Source organism: Python bivittatus, unplaced genomic scaffold (assembly GCF_059951505.1).
Source record: "Python bivittatus isolate LINGU-HERP-01145 unplaced genomic scaffold, Pbiv_v1 ctg000350_np1212, whole genome shotgun sequence".
NCBI classification, from domain to species: domain Eukaryota; kingdom Metazoa; phylum Chordata; class Lepidosauria; order Squamata; family Pythonidae; genus Python; species Python bivittatus.
In genome coordinates, this window is record NW_028277074.1 from 13,153,193 (window position 1) to 13,179,847 (window position 26,655).

At 36.6% G+C, this 26,655-nt stretch overlaps 2 long non-coding RNA genes across 6 annotated transcripts in view; one reads left to right on the forward strand and one right to left on the reverse strand.

Moving 5' to 3' along the window:
• LOC148215120 (uncharacterized) overlaps window positions 1-26,655 on the reverse strand; it is a 144,236-nt gene that overhangs the window by 22,110 nt on the left and 95,471 nt on the right. The gene's annotated exons all lie outside the window — the stretch shown is intronic.
• Window positions 2,033-26,655, forward strand: part of LOC112541239 (uncharacterized) — a 260,594-nt gene continuing 235,971 nt past the window's right edge. The window contains exon 1 of one of the 5 annotated variants that reach the window (XR_015796776.1): window positions 2,033-2,631. This is a non-coding gene — a long non-coding RNA (uncharacterized LOC112541239). The remainder of the gene's footprint in view (window positions 2,632-26,655) is intronic. The other 4 variants (XR_015796778.1, XR_015796777.1, XR_015796781.1 and 1 more) reach the window with 4 other exon arrangements.

Here is a 26,655-nt window from a genome sequence, read left to right on the forward strand (position 1 = left end):
CTCTCCCTTCTGCTTTCCCCTACCTACACTAACTACAATTCCTTAGGAAAGCAACCCCAGTCAAATAGGGACTTCAGTATGACTATGATGGCAGCATAAAACTCGGTTGGTAAATAAAATTTAATCATATTTTATTTTTATGCTTTTTGTCCTTATACTGCCCTTCATTTTGTTTTGAAAATCTGTATTCTACCCTTTAATTTTGTTTTTCTGGCAAAGGTAAGGAAAGGTAAGGTAAGGAACATTTTGAAAATATGCTCTTGAATGGTGCAGACTTTAAAGAGATAGAATTATAGTGCAATGTTATTTGGCAATTAATCCCATTGCATTCTGTTGCACTTATTTCCTGACAAACTTACTTAGAATTACATCCTCACTCTTCTCTCCATGCAGAACCATTACCTTCTTCTTTGTAAATATATAGTTAGAGATGCTGAAAAATCTTGTTAAATCTACATTTTAGGCAAACTTATTTAACTTGTAGTTCCAGGTACATTATGTAGATTATCAACATGTTATGCTTTCTGAGTTTTGCTAGAATGCATGTATTAAGGATAGTGGTCATATATATGTCTGTATATATAAATATATGTATTAGAAGTTATACTATATGCATATTGCATATTATATTATGCAATATGCAGATTTTAGGAGATATTGCATAAAAAACAAAATTTAATTTTATTGCATTTTTCCATTCATATAATGATAAAAAAAAGTTAATAATACACTTTTTTAACTGAGCATATCCCAAGCTGAATGAAGTGAATACAAGTTGCTCCACATAGCTTAACATATTAATGACCAGTTATTTCAGACAACAAAAATATTTTAGGTTGTTAAACATTTATGCAGAAATTTGTGGACACTATTCAATTGGCATCTATGAGTAATATTTTTGGCACCTTCTCCTCCCTTAGTATTCTTAGAGAACTGTGAAAGATTGGTTGAACCCTAAAGAATGTTAGGGTACACGTATGTAAAAATTTATCCACAAGGTACAAAGACCTACAATGGAACTTTGATGTTGTGGGTAAATAGATTGATGTAAAGATTTTGTTAAATTATGGAAAAATATTACCACATTTTTGCCATGCTTGTAGTGCACATTAATCCTACTCCAAAGACAAGAGGATGCACAAAAATGATTTTTAATATATTAGCAAAGAGATTACATTTATGCATTATCTTTCTGATGCCACTTTTCCCCTCTGCCATCAATCCTTGATCCAACATTTTGCATTTGCCTCTCTTCAGCTTTGGTCAGTTGAAGTGAAGTTTATCTAGGGACTGAGAAAAAAGACACATGACTCCCACAGAAAGCAGGACATCTTTCTGGCTTTTTCAGTACTACATTTCCCTATTGCTCTTCCGGCACCATATGAAATTGAGGTTCATTATGAAGTCACCTTTCCACACCATGTGGGTATAATTCAAGTGTGGGAACCATTGTTTCTTCATTATATTAAGATCACAAACTACATTAGAGTTCTTAAGTGTTGTATTGGTTGTGTAGTCAATATGGCAGGGTGTTGGAATGAAAAGAATGTATTATTAGCCTAAAAGTCTTCTGTCTCTCTGTTGGATCCAATTGCTTTTAACCTGAACAGTTTAAGGTAATGCATAGCGTAGAAACCACAGTTGATAATAGTCTTTTTACCGACAAGGGTAAAATTGATCTGACAAGTAACATAATAAAATGCAAAATAACTGCTCAACTTTTTCTTAACGTAGTTTCATTTAACAGTATTGGCCATTACAGTGTAAACACTGAATTAGCCTTACCAATGCCTCCAAAACTAAAATGCACATTTTAAAAAGGAAAATATATTCCATAGAATCAGTTGGATCCCTAACCTCTATATTCACTTAATTTTGTCCTAAAACCATCCAAGAACTTCCTGTATCAGCCTAGTATTAGGGAATGTTTCTCTCTCCCCTTCCCCAGTTTCCAAATTGTGTTTGATTTTCTTTTCTTTTCTTTTTCTTTTTAGCACACTTTGGGTTATGTAAGTTTTAATAAGCAGCTTTGGTGCTCCTCAAGGCACACCCCACACACTTATGCTGCGTGACCTTAGGTCACAAGTAATGGTTGCAAGCTAATTGATTGAGAAAGGTTTGTCTGACTGGGCCTCTTTTGAGTCCTCCCTTTACATTCCTAAATTCTATGAAGGAGCAGTGGCTGCTTAGCTTGGTTGGGAAGGGGGGAGGAGAGAGGAACAGAGGAAGCTCTCCAAGTTCTGATTATGCGCAGTTTCCTTTCTGAACTGAATTCTCTCTCCACCCACCTCTAACTAAACTTTTAAACTAGGAGGAGGCGAACATCTTAAAGCTTTTCTCCATGCAACGGAAAAGTGAATCCAGGGTGCGGTGAGTTGCCGAAAGCCAGCTGCCTGCTCTAGGCAATTGCAGGAGTTTTGTGGATATGCTACTCAGAGTTCAGCAAAATGGACTACTGCGCAGTGCAAAAACTTGTTTTCAGGCTGACAGGCAAATAAGCCGTATCACTTAAAGGGCCTCTATGTGGCATCTCTGAGCTGTAAGCTCCGGACAGCCTTGGAGGAAAAAAGTACAGTGGAGCAAGACAAAAAGTACCACAAACTTCAGGCAACTGTTGCTTTCTTTCTGATGGTGAGTCCAGATTTGAAATATGGGTATAAATGTGCCCAGTTTTCTGTATGTGGATGTTGGTATTTCTTTATTTATTGGGATGAGAGAATAATCTTGATCAGAGAGTTGATTCCAGACTGCCTTCTCTCTGTCATTCTTGCCCATTGCCTTCCGTGCACATCATAAGGAGGGTTAATGATTCCTGAATGAAAAACGCATAGTTATTTAAACTGATCCAAAGAAGGAGGTGGCATATCCGCATATAAACACTCCCAGGTGTGCGTCAACAGGGACAGTGAATAAAAACAACAACCATCTATTGCAACAGTTTGTGCAGTAGCCTCCGTTTTAGAAATTCCTTTGCTTGGCTTATTTGCAGCCTTATCTGAGAATGTATAGGACAGTCACTATGAAAAGAGCTTTGTGTTTGAATTCCTGGTGAGTCGAAGGGTCAGGGCCTGCAAGTTATCTGCCTGCCAGCAAGACTCATTTCTCTGTCCTTTATTTTTCAAGCTAAATGAGGAAGGGGTATCCTTCCTCCCACCCACCCCCATTCTCATCTGTGCTTGTATTCAACTTCGTCCTTCTTTGTTACACAGGAGGCTTATACTATTGACAGTCAGCTTTTAGTATTCTTTTGACCATATTTACTAACAACTCTTGGCTAATCACGATGTGTCAGGTTCCTTTGTTCTGAAATATATAAATTTGGGCAAAAATGAAATTATTCTGAATTTGACTACTAAGATATGGTCCGTCTGAAGATCTTGCTGCATTTTTTTTATTTATGGAATCAAATAGATCATATGTTTTAAAAGTTTTTGACAGATGTGGGGAAGGTCCTGCCCTAAATACTTGATGAAATTCTCAGCTAATATATTAATAATAACTAATAATGCTAATTCGCATGACTGGATGGTTTGAAAAATGTATCAGTTGTATTTTAAAAACTATATTAAACGTTACGTGACAGGAAGTACAGAAATATGTCTGCAAAATCTCCTGAGTGCATAAAATTTAGAGTAACAAATCTGTGCATGCCAACATTACTACACGTGCAATATTAATTTAACACCTTAATTTAAAAACAAAAAGCAAACAAACAAGCCCAAGTTAAGCAAAACAAAAACTGGATTTTCTTTCATTTAAATGTATAGGGTTTTATTCCTTAGCTGTGGACAAGAAAGTAATGCTGAAAAGTACTGAAACATTTAATATTTCTAATTTTGTAAAAAACAAAACAAAAAACAAAACCCCACAACTTTAAAATGGTCGGAAATGCCTTATGACTAAAATACATTTAGCTTCACAACATTTTGCAAAGAATATTAAATTTCAGAATATACCTCTACTCCAGATATAAATGAAAAATCAGTAACCCTGGGATGTAAAAACCCTAATTGTGTACATTTACAGTTGTTCATATGCTATAGTTTTCATCCTACTTGTTAAATCTTAAAAGTTTGTTCTCTGTCCATTAGACGAGATAGTCTGTGAAAAAGGGCTAATTATACTGTATCCCCTGAAAAGAAGGCTATTTTTTCCCCCAAACTCATCTTAAAAATGAAGCAGTTATCTTAGATTTGTTGAGAATATGAAAATGTGGGCAAATAAATTTTCCTCTGTTTGATATTACAATAAGGATTATGATCTTAAATTCAAGTATGCCTTCCTTTCTAGTTAATAAGATTTGCTTTCAGAAGGTCTACCTATTGGAGACATAAAAAACATAGCTAAGATTATATGTATTCTGATCTAAATAGGGTTTATACCAATGTGTATATATTATGTTCACAGCAGAATTTCTTTTAGGGAGTTGAGATTTACACTCTGCAGTAAGACAAAGAAGGAAAGTATGGATGGAGTCTTGCATTTATAATTTTCATGGGTTATTTTCTTTGGACTGTTTTCAAAGCACATTTTGAATCAGAGACTGAAAGGGGAAATGTGGTTGAAAGAATGAAAGCAGCCATTTCAGGTACTTGTTCAGAACATAAGTATCCTCTTCTTCATTGTAGCAAAGTAGGGAGAAAACAGTTTCTGAAGTGCTTTTCCACCCTCAGAAATCTCTTTAAACTGGCTATTAGGAATTGTTTTTTTTTTTTTTTAAAGGCCGCTGAAATTTCTCAGCATTCCATTAGAAGAAAGAATGAAGTGTAGGAGTTAAATTAGAATTTGTGTTAGAGAGTTATGCCAGGTATATAATTTCTGGTAACTGGCCCCAGACATTTTTTTTTTTTCAAAATCCGTAAAGGTATAATTTTGAAACAAACTTACATAGTTATTGATTTTACAATTCCCACAGTAACTGAACAAATGAGACTATACCCAGAGTTACACTGGGCAGCCCTGTAAATTCATTAAACAAATAAACAAACCTAAAATTTTCCTTCTAAACTGATAAAAATCTGCACATCCTAATAAGCTACCAAGATATATGATCTGTATTGCAGAACAGTACTGTTAATGCCATCAAACATCTGGATTGTCCCAAAGGCATTGTATGATATAGTATTATTCCAGACTATTCCTTGCCTGATTTTAAAGATGCATTTGTACCATATGTGGAACATTTTGTATCCCTATATATGTAGCTTTATGTCCTTATAGTCAGTCTGAGTTTTGTCTAAAACAACAATGTATTTTATTGTTACATAATAAGTTCAGCCAATTCAAACTGAATATGTCAAATATCTGTCATAAAAATTGATCATCACATCTGTAAGTTAGGAATAGTACGTACTGCATTTAATGTATTAGTTGCCACACAATTAGTTAATAATTGTATTTTCAACTGATAGTATCATCAAGACAATAACAGTGGGGTCTTCAGGCATATACCATTCTGAATTGTAGAATTCCTACATGTAATGTCTACTCTGTGCCCATATTGTTCACATTATACTGAACCTAAGTAGTTTACCTGTCAGTAAAACATTGTGAACCTGATAGGCTAGTCTCAGAAATGAAAGCACAAGGTGGGAACATCTTAGATATACATTCTAAAATGTGTTTTTTCCCAATCCAAAGTGCCATTTTTTTTCTCATATAGAAATACTGCATTAGAACAGCTAACATTCACAAAGAAAATATTATACCTCAAATTTTCCTGAAGTCAGTGATCTGGATTTTCAAACTGAAACTCCTTCGGTGCTCACACAAATTGTAAAAAATGACAAAACAAATTCTTTGAAATGAATATTAAATATTAGCAAGTTGAGTAGCCCATGTCAAAGGTGGACAATGGCCATTTTACATAGATATCAATCCCAATGTCTAAAATGCACTTTTTTCTGGAGCAATCCAATGATGAAAGAGTAGAAGTTGGATGTCTGGATATTACAGTCCTGCATCTGTTTGCCAGAAGAAAATTCTGCTCAGATAGAAACATCAGCAGCAGAAACCTTGTGAAGGGTTTTTCTGAGTCACAATATAACTTCTACTTGATCCACTGTGAAGAGTCAGAGAAATTAGAAATTGCTATTCTTCAAAACTAAATTTATAAATAAGTGGATTATAGTGGTCATTAGATGGTTTTTTCCCCCCAGTGCTGCAGTAATTTTGTTGTTGTTAGATCTGTCTATAGTTTGGTCTATATATTGGAGAAGTCTTCTAGTTCATGAATATCTTCACAAAAGGGAAGGAAGGAAACATGATTTTATACTGTCTGAACTAGATAATCCTTGGACAGCAAGGGAGGCTTTATTAAATATACATATTCAGTAAAGCTATATGGAGTGTATTCAATAGTGCAGAAAGACACAAAAGCTCATTATAAAACAAAAGTACTATGTAAACATTACTTCACCTAAATGACCCTGGAGAGATCCAGCTTCACATTCTCATTGTAGCTATCTGGTGACCTTGATCAGCTGCTATCTCTCACTCTCATGAGGTTCCCCCTGATATTCCCTCCTTCTCTGATGGCTTTCTGGAAGGCCTTAAAGACTTGGCTCTTCTCCCAGGCTTTGGGGTAGGGTAGATGGCATCCCTTACTGGACATGTTTGGCATGTATTGCATATGCTTTGGTGTTGGTTATCTGGATTTCATCATATTTGTTTATTTCATCATATTTTTCTTTATCTTTCTATATTTTGTCTTATTCCCTTTATATTGTGAGCTGCTGAGAGTCAGCTGGAGTCAGGCATCACTGAAATTGAATCAAATAAATAAATAAATTTGCCTTTCTAGCTTGTGGTGAAGATACAAATGGATCAGGAAGCCATAAAGTTTAAGTTTCTTGAAAGAAAGTCAGAATATTACTTTACTAATTACTTTATTATATTACTTTAAGGATAATTATGACTAATAATAACTATAAGTGAGCAAACCATTTAGAGGGTCAGTTTGCTTCACTATCAGTCTCATAAACAGATGAGTTTGAAAGCTTCTCAGAGTGGTTGTGCCTTCAGGAGGCTAGGAGTACTTTGGGGCTTCAAGGAACAGCTTTAGAGAGGCGCTTCACCAACAGGAATGCCACAAACAAGGTAACTTTCAGAATGTTTTGCACAACTCGAGTAACACTTTCAAGCATGTTATGCATGTAGACACTTCTGGAATCCATTTACTGGCACTGGAACAGATTAAGGTTAATATTACATATAAGCTAAACAATTATGTGGATTTTCATTTTAAAAAAGTAAGTCTGATGTTTTGTTTTGCTTTGTTTTTGTACAGTTTAGAAACTGATACCAAATGGCTTTAAGTACACCCGGTGCAAATTTATCTGCTAAACATAAAATATGTAACAATTCTCCCATGTGAACTCCAAGCTTTAGCTAATTGGTTCAAGCAAACCTCTGCAAATGGAACAACACCACACATAGGCAGGGCTAGGATTTTCTTTTGCGTCTGTGTGAGGTCTATAGTGTCTTTGTTTGCAAAAACATTTGATCAGAGGGGAAGAAAGGGCTACATAAAACCTTCTTAAAGAACGGAAAAAAAAGAGGACAATATAGAAGGCAGAACGATGCCCAGTTCACCTACCAAGAGTATGTATGTATAATCCAGAACTGTAGAAATGGAGTCAAGAATGAGAAAGCTCAGAATGAGCAATGAACAACAAAAGTTGTTCATTAGGTATTTTCAAAATAAAAAAAAGAAAAAAGAACAAGTATAGATAAGAATAAAATAAATACTAACTAGAAAAGAAGAAGGCAAAACTAGTAGCTCCTATTTTAGTTCTGTCTTCTCCAAAAAGAAAAGATGTGCTCCATTAGGAAATTTATTTGTTTCAATTATTCATTTATCCCATTTCTATACCACTGATAGAGAAGGATTGAATCTTGAGACTGTCAGAAACAAAATCAGGAAATGCCAATTTACTTGAATTAAATTTCTAGGGACAGGTTAATTGCATACTGAAAGAACAAATGGTCTGCTAACTTTTATGCATTAATGTTAAGACATACTAAATCATAGATTGCTGTTTAAGCACCTTGAAAACAAAGGGTAATTGCTATAAGTCAGCACAGGTTGCTCAGAAGCAAATCTTGCCAGAGTAACTTTCTTTTCCTTCTTGATTGATCAGTTCCCTTAATTGAGTCTGGGAATGCTATGGATGTAACATGTTTTTATTTCAGCAAATCATTTGACAAGGTGCATCATGACATTCTGATTAGAAGTTGGCTAAGTGTTGGCTGGGTGGCATGACAATTAAGTGAATACTTAGTTGGCTTGAAAATTGTATCCAGAGTGCTCATTAATGGTTCCTTATCAAACTGGAGGGACATACTGAGTGGAATACTACAGTGTTTAGTTCTGTAATCTGTATTCTTCAATAGGGAGTTGTTCTTAAGGAAATGAATAGAATCCAAAGATGATCTTAAAATGAGACAGTCAAAGAAAGGGTAGGGCAATTCTAAAACAAAACTCAGTAAAAAACATAATAGAATCTAAAAGGAAAAAAAAAACATGATAAATATTAAATAATATTCAGCTAAAGACATCTTCAAGCTATAACTGACAATATGTACAGAAGTATTTTATTTATTTATTTGTTTGTCTGTCTGTCTGTCAAATTTATATGGCTGCCCATCTCACATGAAGTGACTCTGGGTGCCATACAATAAAACCAGGAATTAAAATATTTTACAAACTCATTAAAAACAATAAAAATAAATGAACAAGACCATGAGAAGAAAAATGTTACAAATACAACCAACATGCCAGCTCCCTATTATCAGGGGATCCCCAGGCTTGCTAAAAAAACAATGTTTTGAGGGCTTTCTGGAAGGCCATAATGAGTTAATCTTACCTCGGGAGAGATGAGTTCCAGAGGGCAGATGCCATGGCAGAAAAGGCTTGCCTTCTAGGTCCCATCAGATGGAACTCTTTCACAGACAGGATCCACAGCATGCCTCTCCTGTTGGATCTAATGGGAGTGGTAGATGTAATAGGAAAGAGGATTCTGGAGGATTCCCATAGAGACAGCACTTCAGAATCTTCCAACTATTACCGAAGAAACATTGTTTCTTGTTCTACATTATCTAATCTTATGCACAGCAGAAACCAGGGCCTCTGAAGTTGAGCTTAACAGTGCACTCCTGTTTTATCCTGGTTATGAAGGGGAAGAGATGCCTCATCTCTTATGGAGGGGAAGAGATGCTCAGTATTCAGTCATGATGAATGAATACAATTAAGACATAACTGGAAAAAAGTCCCTTTTAAGATATAAGCTAATGGATGCCTGCAAAATTTTGGAAAGCTATTTGAATGTGTGAAGTGGCTTATGCCTTAAGAATGTGGAACTTTTCACATCTTCATCTTCCTTGTTCAACAATGATACAACACTGTATTGTGAAGGTTTTTTTTCTCTTTAATTGATGTTCGTTCCCTTAAAAATATTTGTGAAATATTTTCCAATTTAGAAGGAATTAAATGAACACTTAGGAGATGTAATTTATGATATGAGAATGATATTCTATTTCAGCAGTCAGTTCTGTTTCTCCTTTCCCAGCAAGTTAAAGTCATTAAGGTGGAATCAATTATACAAAGCCAGTTTTTAAAATACAAGAAGTCATATAAGGGATTTTTGTGGGTATGCCTCACTGTCAGTGGAGTAGTAAACATACTAACCCATCCTTTTCTATCAAAATGACCCGGAGCCTTTATCTGCAAGGGATAACCAGTCTTATCATATGCCATTAAAGCTAGCCCCTAGCATCCTGCTCCTAGATAGCTTACTACAACAGAACACATAAATGCTGATGCATTTTACAACTGCCCAACTAGATAAGTGAAGTGAATCTGAAATTTAAAAAAGAGGAATTATGTGGCAATTTGAGCATCTTTAGAAAGCTTATCAATCTGCCTTGTAATTAAGCTATAATTAACTTAAACTGGATTAGGGAAAAAGTGATTATTCAGGAGGAAACTGCAAAATATGTATACAATATTTGTTTTGCAGTGGCCTTTCAACTATTTTGGTCTAAAAGTATTAGATATCTTCTTTAATATCCACAGTAGACCCAACTGTGATGGGGCTATTGGGTTGTTTACACTTGAATAAACTACAACCAAAAAGGGTTTGACATAATATGTATTTTGTTTGCTTTCCCCCCTACTTTTTCATTAACAGCTGAAGGCAAATGATACTACAGGACTAATAATGTATTCGTTAATCAGTTTTATCTAGACAACAAGAAACCTAGGGGGTAAGATGAGCTCAGAGACACTGCATGTCCCAAAATCTCTCAGTGAGCTTTCATTGCTCGGTTGTGACTTGAGTGCCTTTAACTGTGTGAGAACTGCTTCCCATATCTAGGTTCAATTATTTTAAATTAAAATAATATCATAACTTTTGATCCCAAATAAGTCTTCTTATCCAATTTTATCAGGAGAAACTTCATAATCTATACCAGGAGAAAATATTGCCCCAGTCCCAAAGAAAATGTAACACTCCACCTGAAGGACTAGGTTTGCAACTTGGAAATCCTTCTGGACTCTCAGCTCCCCCAAGAATAGCAGATAGAGGACCTGGCCTGAAGAGCTTTTGCCCAGCTTTTTCTGATATGCCAGTTGTGACCTTGGTAACTGTTATTTATACTTTCACTATCTCACATTGGGTGTGCATTCTACTTGACGCTGCTTTTGAGGATTATTCAGAAACTTCAGTTGATGAAGAACACAGCTTTCACCTGTTTTTGGATGAGCCACCTTTAGAAGGTACTACTTATGTAATGGTTGCTGCACTGATTGCCAGTTTGTTTCTGGATTCAGTTCAATGTGCTGGTTATTAACTATGATGTCCTATGTGTCTTGGGTCCTGTTTACTTATGGGACTAATTTGTCCAAGTACAGTCTAGATGCGTATGTGTGTGTGAGCAGTGAAATATGCTGAAGATCAAGCAGCCTGTTCTGTGGCTGTCCCAGTCTTATAGGACAGTTTACCCCCCACCCCAGGTCAGAATGTCCCATCCATTTTTTGAACTAAACTGAATGTTACCTTATTTTTTAATATGTATTTCTTAAATCTCCCTATTCTTTCTGATGGAAAATTAAAGAAAAGCTGTATTAAATCAAGATTGGTAAAAGGTGAAAATTTTATATGATATAAAGAGAAACCAATTGGTTTTTCTGTGAATGAAAGAGTTATTTCTGTTTATGGAAAAGGCTGTGCAAAACATTCAACCGAGATCTTTTGCCTTGGATAAAAGTGTGAACAAAGTACCTCCTTTCGAATCATTAAAGCAGCTGTGTCTTTAATAGGCTCACATAGCTCCTTTTGAAACTATCTCCATACTTGTAGGCATAATTCCTAGAGCTGGAAGATATCTTAAGGATGATCATGCAGCCTAATATATAGAAATATTTTATTGAGTCTAAACTATTGTGGTAGATTTTTCCCCAAGCTTTTTAAAATGTCAATGTTCAACTTGGGAAGTTTCATCAATTTCCTTAGGGTTGTTTAAAATACACTAGTGTAATTTGCTTTATTTGGAACTATTAGTGAATTTCCATTAATTTAAATGCACACAAAGTGCAACTATTTGCTTATTTGCATAATGTTCTAATGTGCTAATCTTTTAGCTACTTACTTATATTGTCTCTCTGTGTTTGTGTTTCATATCTACTTGTTTGGTATTAATTTTTCCTAAAGTCCTTAAATGTCCCAATTAATCTGGGCATGACTGAGTTCCAAATTATGGCCTTAAATAAACCCTATATCATAGTTATAAGAAAATGACACTATTGTAAATAAGATCCCAGCCTTAAATCCCAGTGGTAACATTTGTCGTTAGGGAAGGTCTAGTCCTTTTAGCTAATAAACATATTTACCTGTTATGGGGATTCTTAAAAAATGAATGGCCTGGAGGATGTGGAGAGCCACAAACCATTCATTCACAAGAAGGCATACTGCTGAAATTGATGTCCTCCATTCCTTTTAGCTCCCACCCAGCATTATCCTCTTTACAACATAACTTAGCTTTGGCTCCCTTTTTTTAAAGATAAGTGTACTTAGAATAATACTGTAGTCTATATACATATATTATTTTTATATGCTAAGAATGACTCAGAGGCCTACATTGACCCAGAAGTATTGTTTGAATTAAGAATGATCCTTGAAGTTTCTATTTTGCTTACAAACATGCTAGCTTACATTTCCTAAGTGTAAAATCTTTTAAAAGATGGAGATTGGATCCTGATTAAAACCAAGAAAAGTATCCATGGATGCATTCATTTCCATAGATACTAGGTTGATGACCCAGAACTTACCCTGTCATATAACAATCTGTAATAATAGAGTTATATTATTACAAGACAATCTGAGTTTTAAATGAAAAAAAAGCTTTATAAAAATATAGATTTACCTCTGCTACCAGATTTTACTTTCATATGGTTTTCATGTGATAGAACTTCAAGGTCATCCAGTCATATATCTGGCAGTTGTAACTGTTTCTCATCTATATTTTTCTTCCTCTGCCTCTTTAAAAAATATATGTGTATTAGTACCTGCATATACAATGAGCTGATGAAACATGGGCAACAGTATGTTGTGTAATGGTATGTGGGAATGAACCTGTGAGACAAGAGGAGGTATCAGAGGCTAGACGATAGTCAGATAAGAGGCAGCTTAGCCCATGGAAGCAATGGCGGTATGGCAAACTTCTCAGAAGGGACCTGCCCTAGTTTCTTGGACCATAAAGGTGGTGGGGAGATGTACTTTCAGACTTGCAAGATTCTGTTAGTGTAACTTTACAATAAAGTTAGAGATAGTACTTCTGGGTGTGCTTCTTGTCTGAACTACCTTGCAAGGCTGACTTGCAATGTAGTCTCTAGATTAGATTCCTATCTTGCTTAGAAACATGCTTGTGATAACATTGGACTTTGTGTTTGTGGCACCTTGGCAAAAGTGTGCCAAAACTGACTAGAACTGTCCTTACAGTTAGCAAGGAATACTACATGCAGCATAGCATAGACTAGTTACCTAGTCTATCCCTTCTTTATATTACTAAAAAACATTATGTTAAAGTCTCAATTGACCAAAGCCATAAGGGGCAGTAGAGGCAAATTTCTGTGGGCCTACCTAGTTATGACTATGGTTTATGGAAAAATGTCATTTGGAATGTAAAAAAGTAAATAATAAAAACCACGAATTAATTAATGACATGTAAAAAAGGAAAATAGATATATCTGTGGAAGAAAAGGAAGATAATTGTAATAGAACTGAATGAAGGTTGATTTTGTGGAGTGCAGTTGATCACTACATGGAGGAAAGTGAAGGTAGGTTTATTATTAATGAAACAGTTAAAGTGTGTTTCACAGAAAGTATGAATTGGTGTTATCTAGGTTGCTGTGGGTGCCAATGGAAGTAGGAGTCTGTATGTTAGTAATATCTATATGTTAAGTTAAGCTACATATTGAGAATATGTTTGGTATAGTAATTTAAGGCACTGGGCTAGAAACCAGGAGATCTTGAGTTTTAGTCCTGCCTGAGGCATGAAGCCAGTTGGCTGACTTTGGGCCAGGCATTCTTTTTCAGCCCTAGGAAGAAAGCCATGGCAAACCACTTCTGAAAATGTCACTAAGAAAACTGGACAGAAAAAATGATTGGACCATTTGGAGACATAGGAATTAATGAGAGTGATTATTATTTGAGTAGAATCTGCTTAGAAAAAGATATGTTTCAGATATGGGGTTTAAGCACAAGTTTCTTCATGCATATGCATGGTAAAGGAATGAATTCAAATCTAAAACACAATTAGTTTGATTATTTATGATAAAAGATTGGAAGAATTATTGAAGGATACAAAGATAAGTTCAGAATGTACTAGACCAATTTCTGATAGTATCAGCAGTGAATCATGGGGAAAAACTGACATAAAATAGTGACAATAATGAGAGTGAACATTGAATGATTACAGGAACAACAACAAAAAAGAAGAATATTGTATGAAAGAATAGAAAGTGAATATATGGAAGGAAGTTGTGGATGTTGCTTGAAACAAAGTGAAAAGTATGTTGTAGTTCATCAAAAAGTGTATAGAGTTATGCTAATGGGAAGTAAAGGAAACCTGATAGAATATGAAGTGAAAAGGGCTATGGATGATTTAAATATACATTGCTACAAAAAGTTGTGAGAAAGATACTGAATAATAAAGAGAAAACAATAGCTGTAAATAATGTAGTCAAACAGTAAGGACTGGTTCAATTAAAAGAGGCAGAGAAAATGAAGAATGATTTGATAAAAATAACAAATTGTTTGGAAATGGGTGCAGAAGGATAAATATGGCATTTCCAGGAAGTTGTATAGAATTTAAAATAAAAGTGGCAAAATTATTTGAGATAACACAGAAATGAAGGAATGCTGAAAGGAATGTCTTACAGAATGTATGAGAATGACAATAAGATAATGAAGGATGGTTTGGAATGAATGTTTTAAAATATTAAATGTCCAAGGAAAACTTGTGAAAGGAACTCATAAATGTTATGTGAGTGTAGGAAAATGTTAAGCTGCAAAAGCAGATGGTATAAATAGAGAAAACTTAAAATATGGATGTAGTTTGTTCAGAAAGTGGCTATACAACTTGTTAAATGCTTCTTTGAAGACTATATCCATGCCTGATAATTGGAAGAATGCTGTTACTGTTCCCCTATACAGAGAGTAAGTAAGAAGACTGAATGAAGACACTCCAGGAATGCCCTGGGAAGGTGCTTGATGCAATTCTGGACAAAATTTGGAAGTAGGCAGTAATATAGCTTCATGCAAGAGATGTGCAGACCATAGTATTGCCTTTCAGCAGGTCATTAAGGTTATTATATGAATATACAGTGGGGCAAAAAAGTATTTAGTCAGCCACCAATTGTGCAAGTTCTCCCACTTAAAAAGATGAGAGAGGCCTGCAATTTTCATCATAGGTATACCTCAACTATGAGAGACAAAATGAGAAAAAAAATCCAGAAAATCACATTGTCTGATTTTTAACGAATTAATTTGCAAATCATGGTGGAAAATAAGTATTTGGTCACCTACAAACAAGCAAGATGTCTGGCTCTCACAGACCTGTAACTACTTCTTTAAGAGGCTCCTCTGTCCTCCACTCATTACCTGTAGTAATGGCACCTGTTTGACCTTGTTATCAGTATAAAAGACACCTGTCCACAACCTCAAACAGTCACACTCCAAACTCCATTATGGCCAAGATCAAAGAGCTGTCGAAGGACACCAGAAACAAAATTGTAGACCTGCACCAGGCTGGGAAGACTGAATCTGCAATAGGCAAGCAGCTTGGTGTGAAGAAATCAACTGTGGGAGCAATAATTAGAAAATGGAAGACATACAAGACCACTGATAATCTCCCTTGATCTGGGGCTCCATGCAAGATCTCACCCTGTGGGGTCAAAATGATCACAAGAACGGTGAGCAAAAATCCCAGAACCACATGGGGGGACCTAGTGAATGACCTGCAGAGAGCTGGGACCAAAGTAACAAAGGCTACCATCAGTAACACACTATGCTGCCAGGGACTCAAATCCTGCAGTGCCAGATGTGTCCCCCTGCTTAAGCCAGTACTGCTGAGTTGCATCCAAAGAACACCATACCTACTGTGAAGCATGGGGGTGGAAACATCATGCTTTGGGGCTGTTTTTCTGCAAAGGGACCAGGACGACTGATCCGTGTAAAGGAAAGAATGAATGGGGCCATGTATCGTGAGATTTTGAGTGAACACCTTCTTCCATCAGCAAGGGCATTGAAGATGAAATGTGGCTGGGTCTTTCAGCATGACAATGATCCCAAACACACCGCCCGGGCAATGAAGGAGTGGCTTCATAAGAAGCATTTCAAGGTCCTGGAGTGGCCTAGTCAGTCTCCAGATCTCAACCCCATGGAAAACCTTTGGAGGGAGTTGAAAGTCCATGTTGCCCAGTGACAGCCCCAAAACATCACTGCTCTAGAGGAGATCTGCATGGAGGAATGGGCCAAAATACCAGCAACAGTGTGTCAAAACCTTGTGAAGATTTACAGAAAACGTTTGACCTCTGTCATTGCCAGCAAAGGATATATAACAAAGTATTGAGATGAACTTTTGATATTGACCAAATACTTATTTTCCACCATGATTTGCGAATAAATTCTTTAAAAATCAGACAATGTGATTTTCTGGATTTTCCCCCCCATTTTATCTCTCATAGTTGAGGTATACCTATGATGAAAATTACAGGCCTCTCTCATCTTTTTAAGTGGGAGAACTTGCACAATTGGTGGCTGACTAAATACTTTTTTGCCCCACTGTAAGAAGTAGGGTTTATTGTCTGTTGCTTTAGAGAAAGTGTATGATAAAGTGAATGTGCTTGAATTATAACATGTTATGTGAAAATATGGAGTTGACAGTGATACGTAAATGGAAAAAAACTAGAAGTAGGTAATTTGTTTACAGTGGTACATTGTTTAGTAAAGATGAAAAATAAAAAATAAAAAATATTAAGACTTACAAATATTGGTGGAAAGGTAATGGATAGTATTAGTGTGCTGTGTGGAATGAATTGATGGAAAAGGAAAAATGGCTCTATATAAGAGTGTGTTTTATGTCCACCTGGTTATATGGAAGCGTATAGTGGAAGTTATAATGGAAGTGTGAAGCATTAAAAAAATTGAATGCAGTGAGAATGGAATGCTTACATTTGTGTATTTAAACAAGACAATGTCAGAAATGAATGGGTGATAAATGAATGCAGAAATAAGTGAACAGTATGAAGGAAGTATATTGAAGTGATTTAGTCAGATTGAATGATGTTCAATTTGCAAAACAATATATATGAAGAAAAAAAGAATGGGGATGGTGGAGAAAGTTATAATTGGATGAAAGTGACGAGGTTTCAGAAAGGAAACAATGAGAAGCTTAAAGAACAAAAGAAAAAGTATGAATTAGTCTATGGGTACGATGCCAAAAAAGACAGTTTGCAAGGATAGAGAAATTTGGTAAGGTATTATGAATGGTTTTAGGGTTAAGTAGATTCAGCTATACGTTCTGTTCTTTTTCATGTTATGGAATGCTTAAAGCATTGTTTGACCACTTATATCACCCAAAATGACAATATGGTTTCTTATTTCCTGGAGTACATGGTGCATTAGTAAAAATTTGTTAGCAAGGTACTTCCTCTCTCACCGTTATAATAAAGAAGCAAAATACAGTTATTACTTCTTAAATCAAAAAGTTATTTAAATAGGGTCCAAAAATTTATGTCCAAATCAACTGCACAGCTGTAATAATCACCCACTGATTATCTATGTTTTCCAGCCTGAAGTCAGGGCTCTTTTCCATCTGCCCATCTATCACTAGCTCACTGTTGGTCAAAACTCTGGCTGCCCTGACACAGGAAGTCATTGCCAAAGGGGCAACACCAGAAGGTTACCATAGGAAGGTCTACAGGTCACATGTTTTATGCAGAAAGTGATTGGTTTTCATTGGGTGAAAGTATTAAACAGTATCTTTCTCTGGAATCTTGTGTTGGGGAATGCATCCAAAAGAGAATAGAACATTAAACAATGTGGAAACAACCTTTAAGGTGATTAACAGCAGAGGCAGATATGCTATAAGATTTCAGTATAGTCATTATGGGAGAAAGAACATGCCTTTCTCCCATAAACCTTACCCACTTTCATCTTGCAGTTGATCAAGGAAGTTATGGTTATAAGAAGTACACCTTTCTACCTAAGGTTCCTGCTTTTTAATGTCAAAGTTTGTTACTGGGTAGATATATCTCATCCAGGATTTAATTCTCAATAAAGATGCCAATTTGGACTGTATCACTAAGATCTCCCTGAAAGAAAAGGCAGCACTGTGTACAATTCTGGGCAACACATTTCCATAAGGATATTGACAGGTTAGATGGAGTTCAGAGGAGGACAACAAAGGTGATACAGGGACTTGAGGACATGTCCTATGAAGACAGGCTGAAGGAAATGGGATGTCAATTAAAGAATGTCATCTTGTGGGACCAAAGGCTGATGATCCTTGTGAACCCTTCTAACTCTACAATTCTATGATTTTATGAGTGTACATTTAATTCCTGCTTGATCAGCAAGTTCTCGATGCTTTTCTAACTCTTAAATTAAGGGAGACTGACTATCCATTTATGAGATACTATTGGCATGCCAACTGTTCTTGTGCAAAGTTTTGCAAACATCCATTTTCATCCTCAGGCTCAGAATTTAATTACAGGTGCTTTGGAAGATGTCATTTTTTCTTTTAGTCAGGTAAAATGGCTGGTGTGCACTTGTGAAAAATATGCAACTGCTTTAATAAGTTAAAGGAAATGCTCTGAACTCCCATGTTTTCTGAAGCACCTTTGCCAATGGATTTTACAGCTCTAATATTGCTTACAACACTGTCTACCAGCAACTTCAGAGAGGCTTCTAATTCTGGAGTCTTCAGTATCCACACTGATGCCTCTGAATTGAGAGAACTCAGGAGATCATATCTGCCATGGCAATCCTGAACAGGTCCAATAAGTGTTTGGTAAATGCAAATGGTATTCTGATCAGGTCCAGTTTGTGATCTGAGAGTATCCTGTAATTCTGCCCTGTAATTCTGCTATCTGGCCAGGTTTAGATTGTAAAAATTTAAATGGGTGATAGGATATGCCACCCTGCAGAAGGAGTGTTAAAACTGTGTGTCTCATGTACCTGATGAGATCTGGATAGTTTCCTGAATGCTCCTCTATTTATTTTGCCAAATTCCTAACCAATCTGGAATATGGGAACAGTGATAGACGTTGTTACTTCCCAGCACCCGCTTCTGTTTCACTGAGACAATTTAGACCATGGGCATTAGCAGGAGTGTAAGGCTGGAAAATAATGATATATACTGTACATCATGTCATCATCACACAAATTAATAGACCCATATACTTGCTTTGACTTTGTGATGCAGTTTCATGATCATATTGTTTGTGTAATGATGTCATGATCCATGTGTAATCCTTTTAGGGACACCACTGGTCAGTCCCCTTATTTCATGCAGGGTAAGTGACATTTTGAGCCCAATGGAAGAAATCTTGGTATTAGGTCAAGTATCCCTTAAAACCTATTTGGAGCACTATTTGGTAGTGGTGGAAACAAACACAGGCAAGCCAGGATATTAATAGTCCTATGTCAAAAGTGTGTGAGTCTGTTTTTGTGTTTGTTTGTTTATTTAGGCTGATTGGCCAGTGAGGAATAATTGGGTTGCAGAATGAAGTATGAAAGAATGCTGGAGTCCCTTAATGTTGACTGATTGGTTGTTTTTCTCAGTGGCAGATGGTACTAGATGGGATGGGAAAGGAAGCTGGGAAATGTACAAATGAGTGGCCTGAAACTATCATACATAAAAATTGCAACTGCCTAGATTGATTACCAAGGCACAGTAATGGGGTGCAGCCCTATTTATGTTGGCATGCTTTTTAGCCAGCTCAAGGATGAAGGAATGTACCTTATCAACGTCATCCAACTATGACTTACTCCATATCCTTTTCTACCTGTTCACTCTTCCTTTATATATTTGCTCTGAAGTTCAGAACTTATTCATTCTTTCTGTATGACTGAACCACCCCAATGAGCTTCTTTTATACTGCTCATTCACTCACTTACATTTATTCATTCTTGATCTTGTTTTATCACACACATTTCTTAAGTATTCCATTCCCACTGCATTTGACTTCTTTTTATGATTTCCCTAACATACCCAACTTCACTTCCATATAACAAAGTTATACATACACAACCATTTATACAGTCATGTGAAAAAGAAAGTACACTCTCTTTGAGTTCTATGGTTTTACATATCAGGACATAATAAAAATCATCTGGTTCTCAGCAGTTCTCAAAAGTAGGTAAATGCAACCTCAGATGAACAACACATGACATATTACACCATCTCATCATTTATTTTACAAAAAGAAAGCCAAAATGGACAACCCATGTGTGAAAAACTAAGTATACCTTATGATTCAATAGCTTGTAGAACCACCTTTAGCAACAATAACTTGAAGTAATCATTTTCTGTATGACTTTATCAGTCTCTCACATCATTGTAGAGGAATTTTGGCCCACTCTTCTTTACAACATTACTTCAGTTCATTGAGGTTTGTGGGCATTTGTTTATGCGCAACTCTCTTGAGGTCCCACCACAATATTTCAATCAGTTGAGGTCTGGACTTTGATGGGTCCATTGCAACACCTTGATTCTTTTTTTTTTTTTTCCAGCCATTCTGTGGTAGATTTGCTGGTGTGTTTGGGATCATTGTCCTGTTGCATGACCCAATGTTGGCCAAGCTTTAGCTGTCGGACAGATGGCCTCACATGTGACTCTAGAATACTTTGGTATACAGAGGGGTTCATGGTCGACTCGCTGACTGCAAGGTGCCCAGGTCCTGTGGCTGCAAATCATCACCCCTCCACCACCATGCTTGATGGTTGGTATGAGATGTTTGTGCTGACATGCTGTGTTTGGTTTTCGCCAAACATGGCGCTGTGCACTATGGCCAAACATCTCCACTTTGGTCTAGTCTGTCCAAAGGACAGTGTTCCAGAAGTCTTGTGATTTGTTCAGATGCAACTTTGCAAACCTAAGCTGTGCTGCCATGTTCTTTTTAGAAAGAAGAGGCTTTCTCCTGGCAACCCTTCCAAACAAACCATACTTGTTCAGTCTTTTTCTAATTGTACTGTTATGAACTTTAACATTTCACATGCTAACTGAGGCCTGTAGTGTCTGAGATGTAACTCTTGGATTTTTTGCAATTTTTTTGAGCATTGCATGGTCTGACCTTGGGGTGAATTTGCTGGGATGTCCACTCCTGGGAAAATTGGCAACTGTCTTGAATGTTTTCCACTTGTGAATCATCTTTCTCACTGTAGAATGATGGACTTTCAGTTGTTTGGAAATGGCTTATAACCCTTCCCAGATTGATGGGCAGCAACAATTGCATCTCTAAGATCATTGCTGATGTCTTTACTCTTTGGCATTGTGTTAACAAACACCTCAACGCTCAAGACCAGCAAACTCCTAAAACTTTGGCTTTTATAGAGGTAGTCGCACTTGCTGATGATCAACTGATCAAGGGCATTTGATTAGCAGCACCTGGCTGCTACTTAGCCTCTTCATACCTATGGAAGCAGTAAGGGTGTACTTAGTTTTTCAGACATGGCTTCTCCATTTTGCCTTTCTTTTTGTAAAATAAATGATGACATGGTGTAATATGTTATGTGCTACTGTTCATCTGAGGTTGTATTTACCTACTTTTGAGAACTTCTAAGGACCAGATGACTTTATTATGTCCTGATATGTAAATCCATAGAACTCAGAAGGCGTACTTTCTCTTTCACACAACTTTACTTCCTTTGAGAAATTCCCCACAACAGACCATACACTGTTTTCTTTCTACCGGTTTTTCATGACTTAAAATTTCTCCAGTTTTCTATATTTAGTAAACATTCTACAGCACACAAATTTTATTTTATTATTTAATTTTATTTAAAAGATTTGTATGGCTGCCCCTCTTAGAGCATAACTCTGGACGGCTCACAAAGCAATAAAAATTCAAAAACATAAAACCATAAAAACCATAAGACAAAAACTGAAAACCTGGCATCCTGTTAGGATGTCCCAACAATCATCTGAAAGCCCCCATCACTCTAGCCCAGCACCTGAGTAAAGAACCAGGTCTTGATGACCTTCCAGAAGGCTAAAAGGATGGGCACCTGCTGGATTGCCAGGAGGAGAGTGTTCCACAAGGTAGGGGTAGCCATGGAAAAGGCACACTTCCCACTACATGGCAGTGTTTCAGAGATAGGACCTGGAGCATGCATACCCAATCCAAACTGGTAGGTTGAGCATACAGTCAGGGAAGCAGTCCTGCAAATAACTTAGTCCTGTGGCAGGTAGGGCTTTAAAGGTGATAACCAGCACCTTGATTCAATCTATTTCCTCTAGTTCAGTGTTGTCCAAACTTGGCCACTTTAAGATGAGTGGACTTCAACTCCCAGAATTTCCCAGCCAGCATGGGTGGCTGGGGAATTCTGGGAGTTGAAATCCACTCATCTTAAAGTGGCCAGGTTTGGACAACACTGCTCTAGTTTTTCGTTATTTGTGATCTATTTAAGATGAGTGGACTTCAACTCCCAGAATTTCCCAGCCAGCATGGGTGGCTGGGGAATTCTGGGAGTTGAAATCCACTCATCTTAAAGTGGCCAAGTTTGGACAACACTGCTCTAGTTGTTGGTTATTTGTGATCTATTTGTAATAGTGCATTCTGCTTCCCTTGTCAAACACAACTGCCTTGGAATTTGATACTTCAGTTTTCAGTTTAATAATCCTCATTGCACCCTGCCATCTAATTATATTTAATGTAACTATTTAGTATAAAACTGTACTGCACTTCCCAATTTTTTCTCTTGTCAAAAGAGAAGATTTCTCTTCTCAAAATCTCATACTATTTTGATGAAAATTGTGCCAGGCACTCTAAACAAACTAATATCCATATAATCCAGCCTTCCTACTTTTACCTTTGAAAAGATTAATGGTAACAGCATGCTTGCAATCATCAAGAACAGAATCAGTCCTCACATCCGTATTAAACAAGCTGCATAGTCACTTTCAAAAGTATTTTTATTGTCACCAAAATCACTGGCTCTTTTAATTTTAACTATTTGTTGCTCTTTTTTCCTATTTTTAAACACATATCTTTCTCTCATATTTATTTTTTGCAGCAATCATTCTTTCATATGCTTTTTAAATCTTCAAGTTTCGTTCAACTTCCTCATTCCACCAAGCGTTCTTTTTAATATTTCCTATTAGTGTATCTTCACAAACTTCTGTGGAACTCTATGACATAATTCCATTGACTCTGTTCCCAGCAGCTTTGATATCCTCTTTCCTTACATCCATTTTCCATTCTATCTGTTAAGAGATTAACCTATCTTTTAATACGTAAAACATAATCTCATGTATTTACAAGATCCATTGTTTTCCCTAGCTGCTCATGTTCTTTTGAACTAGATATGAATGATGTGGAAACTAAGAGGACAAATAAAATGCTCTTAGAAGTGCCAAAAAAAAAAAGAAAAAGAGAAAAAAAGCAAGATACAGATATAAATTATAAAACTGTCTGAATAATTGACATGGTCAGTTATACAGTGTTCTGAAAAATTTCTGTCTCTTCCCATATTTGACAAGCACTCTATTTCCATGTGTCTTCTCTACAGTATTATTTAGAAATTAGGGTTATTGCTAATTTATATATTTAAATGTAAATAAATTAATTCTGTAGTATGATATGAACATATGTATAAGACTCACTCAATACTTTGAACATTATGTTATGTAACTTTTTTTAAAAAAATGGTACAATTAAAAATAAAATATTTGAAATTCAAAAATATTCTGGCAGTTAGGAAAATGAGAAGGCTTTGCAGGTATGGAAAACTGTTGACCATTTTAAAACATCTGTAATCATTAGGAGAAAAGAAAAGTTATTTTGAAGTTGTATACAATAAAATATTATATACCTTTCCTCAGTGATGTTTTTTTAAAAAAAGAAAATGTAGCCCATTTTTCAACAACTGAAATAGAAATCACTAAAAGAATTTATTTTTGTGGCATGGGAAGAAAACACCATAACGAAAGCAAAAGAGCTTTAAGTGAGGCACATGTTACCCTAATTGCTTCTACCAGTGATTCAGGGAGTAGAGTCTCAGCAGCTGATTTAAAGATTGGATAGATATGCCTGTTTTATTTAATGCAGTACATGTTTATAATTTGATGTACAATGTTCTATCTGTCTGTCATTTATTTGTTGAATTTATATAGCTACCCATCTCACATATAGTATATGACTCTGGGTAGCTCACACAATTATAATAGCAAGAGCAAACTGTTAAAACAATACAGAGAGAGAGAGAGAGAGAGAGAGAGAGAGATTGAGACAGAGAGAGAGCTAACACTGGCGATAATGATGCTGTATCAGAAGTACCTGGGCTGGACTAAGGATCCAAACAACTGCCCCTTATAGAAGTGTGCAGTATTTATATATTAAATGGAGAATATGTTTCAGTTCTGGCATAGAAGTATCACTGTACCGGCTGATGGCTTCTTAAAGAAGCCATGCTTTTTCCTGGGCTTAAGTGGCTTACATGCTGACCCCAGGAAAATATGTGTCTGAGTTAATGGGGAAGTGATAGGATACAACCATGTCACTGCCCTGTCACTGTCCCCTTAATGTCTTCTTAACTCAAACATATATTTTCAGTTGGAGATCACATCAGGCTTTGTCTCAAATTTATCTGCTCAATGCATCTTTTGAAGAAGCTTTGATCTCATGTTTATCTGACCATTCCTTGTAGTTGCACAGATAAGTATTTTTACCTGCAGCTTTCAGCCACATTGAAATTACACTGAACTTCCTATCACTATGTCCTGAGTTTCCTATCACTACCTCCTGGTCCTGGAACCTCGCCCCTTGCACATTTCTGCCTTTCACCCTAATTTCAGAAGGAAGAAAGAATTTTAGATGGAACATATTTTAGCTTCATGGTACAGGAAGGTCAAAATGGAGTCTTTTGTTCATTGGTAGGGCTATCCAGATACTGTCCAATTTTGGGATATGTCATTCATGCATTATACCTTCTTTGACAGTTTCATATACAATGCTCTCAGAAGCCCAGGTTACACTATTGGAATCCAGAAACCGCCAGCAGTTCTGACACTGAGGGAGAAGTGAGCTTGATTGAAAAGGAGGAGACATTTGTATAACTAATGAGAAAGAGAGGGAGAGGGAGAGGGAGAGGGAGAGGGAGAGGGAGAGGGAGAGAGGGAGAGAGAGAGAGACTGTTCCACCTCTGGTGAGAGGAAGAATGCTAGTATAGGGAAAGTTTCTAATGGAGAAGTAGAAGAGATGCAAATAATTTCCTTCCTGCTGTCTGATATCAAGAAGGGTAAAGGTGCCTGAAAGTGTGTGTAGGGAGACAGGAAAGATTTCTTTAGCTTCAGTCAATAAAGAAATAAAACTAGCAAAATAGTCTCTGGTCACATATGACCAGAAGAATGCATGTGGACAAGAAAACAGTGAAGACCATGTATAAGGGATAAATATCGCAAAGCCAGAAGCAACAGTTCCCAAGTTAGAGAGAGCTATTATATTAAAATTAGCTTCTCAAAGCTACCAAATAATGGCCAAGATTCTGTTAACTCGAAGGATAAAAAAGGCTAGAATTTAGACTGGAGCACAGACCGATAGAGGGGGACGCGGTGGCACAGCGGCTTAATGACACTGAAAGTTGCCGGCCAGAAATGGTCGACGCTTCAGCGGTTCGAGTCCAGCCTTCGTGTTAGCAGGGTGAGCTCCTGTTTCCTCCCCATTTCCTGTCAACCCAACAGTTCGAAAACTCATTTGAGTAGATAAATGGGTACTCTCACTCCGGTGGGAGGAAAAATGCTGGCGGCACCTTGCAAAAAAGGAGTCGGGGGCAGTTGCTGGTAAGCGCGAAAAACCGCGTGCGCCCAAAAAGGGCGCGAAAGCAACGGAAACCCTGCCTCCTGCACTTGCCAGCTGGGCTCTGCTCTAGGAAGGAGGCTCTGGCAAACCACTTCCGAAACAATTCCCTTGAAAACTGCAAAAAGGACTCGTCCAAGCAGTCACTGCAGAGTCGGTAACGACTGAGCACAGATAAAAACAAAACAAAACAGACCTATAGAAAGGATTTGGCTACTGGGTACTGTGATAGGTAAATCTTCTCTGAGTATATATTATCTCATAGTCTGCATAGGTTAAGTGCATATTTCTCATACCACTGTAAACACTTCTAAAAAGTGTTATTAAGGTAAAATTGACACCTTATGATAACATATGTAAGATGTACTTTGCAATCATGAGAAAATGAGTTGCCACTGCCTCATTGTAAATTGATTAATTTTGTTTGGTTTTAACTGCCCAGTCCAGCCAATAGCCTGGGATCTCTTGGTACATTTCCATCCAAATACTACTTAGTCCAATCTTGTTCAACTTTTTCCAGATCATCTATAATTGTCTAGGTGCTGCTACTTGTTTTGATTGAATACTACTATATCCATTACTAATGTTTCACTTTCTTTTTTGCTATTCAAAATACAAGACTATTTCAATAATGACAAAGAAAATTAAAAACAACACGATTAGAAATTGCTGTGATTCTCCATAGAACTTTATTTCTTATGTGGAGGGTTGTAGAACTGCTGGAATAGAGGATATTGACAAAGTGACCCAATATGTATGCATACAACAGAATTGCTTTGTTGATAGAATGTTGAACAGTCCTCTGAATTTGGTTTTAGTTGGCGTATGCCAAAAGGGATTCAGCTTTCTCAGTATCAAATATATGTGGAACCAGTCATTGGAAAGTAAATCTATAAACAACTTAAATCTTAATATGTCTTTTAGTAAGGAAAACCTATTGTGGGTGACATGGGGGTTACAGTTTTATAAATAGTTGCCGTATTGAGTGCCAGGAACAAGAGAGATATGTGGTTCCTCTTTAAGAAGAGTATGTTTCAGGAACACAAGGCTTTTTTCCCCTGTCTTTTTCAAATTAT